This window comes from Nannospalax galili, unplaced genomic scaffold (assembly GCF_000622305.1).
Source record: "Nannospalax galili isolate Female #2095 unplaced genomic scaffold, S.galili_v1.0 scaffold40, whole genome shotgun sequence".
Lineage (NCBI taxonomy): Eukaryota > Metazoa > Chordata > Mammalia > Rodentia > Spalacidae > Nannospalax > Nannospalax galili.
In genome coordinates this window covers 2,147,751-2,153,243 of record NW_008347810.1, presented here as the reverse complement: position 1 = coordinate 2,153,243, position 5,493 = coordinate 2,147,751, and the positions used below count along the sequence as shown (strand labels likewise).

The window sequence follows — 5,493 nt, the reverse complement described above, 5'->3', positions numbered from 1 at the left end:
TTATTTTGATATATCACAGTGAAAGATTTATCGTCCTCTTTTTTTTTTTTTTTTTTTTTTTTTTTTAAAAAAAAAAAAAAAAAAAAAAAAAAAAAAAAAAAGAAGAAAGATTTTAATGGGGAAGGATAGACCTATAAATCAACTGAGAATCCAGAAATAAATCTCTTCAATTGTTAAACTAAAGAGCACCAGAATAAATCAGTGGAGAAAGAATTGTCTTTTAACAAATGTAGCTGGGATAAGAGGATATCCTCATACAAGGGAATGAAACTAGACTGTTATAAAAACTAACTCAAGCTGGGCGTGGTGGTGTATGCCTTTAATCCCAGCACTTGGGAGGCAGAGGCAGGCGGATCTCTATGAGTTGGTCTCCATAGTGAATCCAATCCAGGCCAGTTGTGGGTTCAGGGAGACCCTGTCTCAAAACACACACACACATACACACACACACACACACACAACCTCCCCCCCCCAAAATAGGCCAAATTATTAAATGTAGCAAATAAAACTATAGCACTCATGAAGTAAGACATATAAAATAAATCTTTGTGACTTTGGACTTAGCAATGACACATGCTAGATATGACAATGAAAAAAAAAAAAACTGGAAACCACCAAAATTAAAAAAATGTTGTGCCTCACTGAAAAACGTGTGCAAGTCATGTATCTAAATGGCATCTATCCATACAGAATGCTTATAACTAGCAAAATGGTCACCCACTTTACAAATAGGGAAAGGACCTGATGAGACATTCTGCAAAGAAAATATACACATGATCAACAAGCACAGAAATGGATATTCAAAGTCATTAGCCATTAAAGAAAAGCAAATCCAAACCACAATCAGGACTGGATACAGTGGCACACGCCTATCACCCCAGCCATTAGGACCTGAGGCAGAAGCAGCTGAAGCTCAAGGCTAGTCTTGGCTGCACAGTGAAGATCCTGTCTCAGAACACACACAAACACAGATGTACAAAGTGAGATTCCACTTCATACCCACTAGGGTGGCTGTAAAATTTTTGTTGTTCTTTTTTGTTTTGTTTTAAAATATTTTATTACTTTAATTTTAATTTATGTGTAGGAGTGTATTACCTGCATGTATCTAAGTGCACCAGTGTCATGTAATGCCCACGGAGGTCAGAACAGGCTTCCAGAGCCCCTGGAACTGGAGTTACAGACAGTTGTTAATCACCAGGTGGGTCCTCTGCAAAAGCAGCCAGTGCTATTAATCATGGACCATCTCTTCAACCCTGTTCTTTGTTTTATTTTAATTTTTAAGTCTTTTTGAGACAGGAGCTCCCTTAGCCACAGCTGGCCTAGAACTCACTATGTAGATCAGGCTGGCCTTGAACTCAGAGATCTGTCTGCCTCTGCCTCCTGAGTCCTGGAATTAAAGGCGTGCACCACCACACCCAGCCCGTTTTTTTGTTTTTGGAGACAGTCTCATTCTGTAACCAGTTGGCTTAGTATTCCACTATGTAGTTTAAACTGGCCTGAAACCCATGGCAATCTTCCTGCCTCGGCCTTCCATGCACTGGGTTTGCAGGCATGTGTGGTACACATGCCTAGCAAATGCTTAAAAAACCTTAAAATTTAGTCAGTAAGGATGTACACTGCTGGTGGGAATGTGAAATGGTCAGGCACTGTGGAAAAGTTGGTAGGTTCCCCCCACCCCAATTAAACAATTACCAAATGATCCAGCAATCCCAATCCCGGATATATAGTCAAGAAAAGTGAAAATGGGCCAACAAATACATGCACAGGAATGGTCAGAATGGCACTGTCCATAACAGCTAAAAACCAGAACCAGCACAAACACCTATCAGCACCCTGTAGGAAACAACTATTCTATCCCTACATCACACTGATGATTACATGGTATGGTGTACATGTAAAAATTTATGCAGTTTTTACATTTAAAATGTAAAGCACTAGACTATATCACATCCTACCACAATTTTTAACAAAAATTGAAAAAAAAAATAGCACATTCATCTCAAAGGCTCCTAGACTGAGTCAGTTTGAATTAAAAAGCGTAATACTATTGCAAACCAGCTGATAAACTCTTTTCTACCTGTCAGACTCAATCACCAAAGAGTAAAATATTCTGCTAAAGGTCACTGGAACTGTTTGAGGATGGCCTTTCTGTTTTAATAAAAATGTAAAAAAACAGCACATACAACTCAAAGGCTCCTAGACTGAGCCAATTTGAATTAAAAAGCATGATATTGTTGCAAACCAGTTGATAAATTCCCTTCTATCTGTCAGACACAATCACTGAATATATATTAAAGTATTTTGCTAACGGCCACTGGAATTGTCTAAGGGTGGCCTTTCTGGGCTCTGACCTGTTCAATGCTGATACAGACTCTATTGACTGTGGGATTAGTAATACAAGATGAAGCAGGGGCCAGTAAGATAGCCCAGCAGGTAAAGGCACCTCCTAGCAAGCCAAATGACACAGTTAGATCCCAGAATCTACACAGTGGAAAGGAACCAGAACCCAGCCCCACAAGTTTTCCTCTATTATTCACAAGCACACCAGAGCACATGCATACCCACACACCCAATATATAATGTCAGTGAAAAAAGATAAAACAGAGGGAAGTAAGCTGGCTGCTTGAGGTTATTCTGAAATGACGGGAAATCACTAAGACAAGGTAAGTTGCTAGAGTTAGGAGTCTAGCTCAGTGGTACAACACTTACTTGCCTAGTATATGCAAGGCAGTGGGTGCAATTCCCAGCACCTTCATGCTGTCACACACACACACACACACACACACAGACTGAAGTGACAATGTCAAGTGGATGCTGAAGTCATCACTTCTTGAAAGAATTGATGGCAGAGGTCTCAGCAGTGCAAAGACATCTAGTCACACACAGAGAACTCTCAGTGATCCCACTTCCTGACTGTGAAGGGCACAAGGAATGTGAGGCATCTTGAAAGGCTGAAAGGGAAGTGCTTTCCTTAATATCCAGCAAGGCAGGAACTTGGCAGAATGGTGAGGCTGTGACTTAATCAGAGTGGAATCACAGTGGATGCCACATGGATCGCTCAAAAGGTTTGGTTACTGGACTCAACAAAGACTTAGCAAAAGACAGCCCCATAATACACCCAACCCGCTCCTGTTTCTCTACTTGTATAGCTTCTTAAGTTTAACTCACAATGTAAAGCATAAAAGGTTAAATCGTTAACTTTAACTGAGTTACCTTGCAATTTAGAAATATCTAAATAAAAAACTGATATACACAAAAGCCCTTCTGATAAGACTAAAAAGTTCTAAATTAATTAAGCAAATTACTTACCAAGAAGGCATAGCCATATTCATATTTAATGTAACAGGCATAACTGGCCTACATGGGAAGGAAAAAAAACCAGCAAAATAAGGATAACAAGGCAGATATTTAATGAGACTCACACAAAACTACATGCTACAGTTTTAATACATGATCTATTTTAGACGTCCACATCTGGACAACTCTATTCTACTTGCCCTTTAACTGTCTTCAGAAGACAGAGGAGCAACTTTGAAAGACTAAACTTGGCACCTAAGAAATATTTTCTTTTCTCCACACCCTTAATACTGTAACTTCTCAGACATGTTAGAAAGGAAACTAGGGGGGCTGGAGAGATGGCTTAGTATGGTTAAGAACACTGCTCTTGAGCCGGGCGTGGTGGCGCACACCTTTAGTCCCAGCACTTGGGAGGCAGAGGCAGGCAGATCTCTGTGAGTTCAAGGCCAGCCCGGTCCACATAGTGGTTCCAGGACAGCTGGGGCTACAAGGAGACCCTGTCTCAAAAAGACAAAAAGAAAAAAAAGAACGCTGCTCTTGCAGAGGACCTGGGCTTGATTCCTAGTATCCACACGGTAGCTAATGACCGTTCGTTCGTAACTCCAGTTCCAGGGGATCTGACAGAATCTTCTGACCTCCACAGGCATTGCATGACACGGGTGCACTTATATACATGCAGTAAATATAATCATACACAAAAAATAACCAATAAAATTTTTTTTAAAAAAGGAAACTAGGAACTGAGATAATTAGAAATACATAAATGATGAGACTCTGGTAAGAGCAAGCTGTTGCTGGATAATCTACCATCCATTCTATATGCTCGGATTACATTTTGCTTATTTATTTCTTAGCTACATGCCTGCTTGGTTAAGAGACCTATAGATAAATATAAGATCTACCTAAGTGTCCATTCTGTCCAACTCAAGTCTGGGATGAAAAGTATGTGGAACAATTTAAGTTCAGCCTAGCACAAGAGGAAAGAAACAGGAACACACTCAAGGACACTCACCACCACCTTCATTCACACAGCAAGTCCACCTTGAAAGCTACGAAACCAAGTCAAAATGTCTTTGAGACTATAAACTTCCCTAGGTTAACAAACAGGCTTGAAACAATTCAATCTGGGGGCAAACAACGAAGTGAAAGTTCCCACACAGTCTGAATTCTGTCTCCTGCCTGAGCTGGCTACACTGGCACAGCATTCAGTTGCAGCTTGCAGAGGCAACCCAGGGCCTCTACTTGCAGAATAAAGATGTCCTCAGACACCATTTCCCTTTGCATACTCATGTATCTCATTTCTATTGGTGCTCTCACTTCTTAGGGTCAAACACTAACCTACCCTGACCCAACGTTCCAGCTGCCCCATAGCGGCTGTTTCTTTTTCTTTTTGGTCTTTTTGAGGCAGGGTCTCCCTGTAGCTTCACCTAGCCTGGAACTCACTATGTAGACCAGGCTGGCCTTGAACTCAGAGATCCACCTGCCTTTGCCTCACGAGTGCTGGGATTAAAGGTATGTGCCACCATGCCCAGCCCTGGCTGTTGTTTCTTAGCAATCTTCTCACCTCAAATTATCCAAGCTTACTAATTTTCCAAGTTTGCTTAAAACTTGCCAGTTTCTATTTTATTTTATGTGTATGAATGTTTTCCCCACATGTATATTAAGTGCACCACATACACACAATGCCCTTGGAGGCCAGAAGAGGGTGACAGATCTGGCACTGGAGTTATGGATAGTTGTTAAACACCATGTGGGTACTGGGAACCAAACCCCCATCCTTTGTAAGAACAGCTAGTGCTCTTAACCACTGAGCCATGTCTCCAGCAGCAAACATTTTCAGAGCCAGAAACTGAAACCAACTCTACATAGGAGTACAACATATTACCTCGGATCAATAAAATCTGAATGTTTTCAATTTAATAAGATTTCTCACAAATCTAGCAGGTAAGTCCCCTTTACTCATGGGTATCCTTAGAACTTTAAAGGTATCTGTACATGTAAAGGAATTCTTCTGGTTTTAAGTTCAACTGACCTCTAGGAGAAGCAATGTCTTAATTTTTTCAAAACAAGGAATAGAAAAAAAATTTTTTTCAATTTAACCAAGAGTATGTTTTGAGGTATCCTGATAATCTTTATTGTTTTTTTTTTTTTTACTGGGCAAAAAATTTTTTTAACTTTTTTTTTGAAAGTTTTTTC

General features: G+C 40.2%; 1 protein-coding gene across 1 annotated transcript in view; it reads right to left on the bottom strand.

Moving 5' to 3' along the window:
* Lypla1 (lysophospholipase 1) overlaps positions 1–5,493 on the bottom strand; it is a 49,731-nt gene that overhangs the window by 18,687 nt on the left and 25,551 nt on the right. The window lies entirely within an intron of this gene.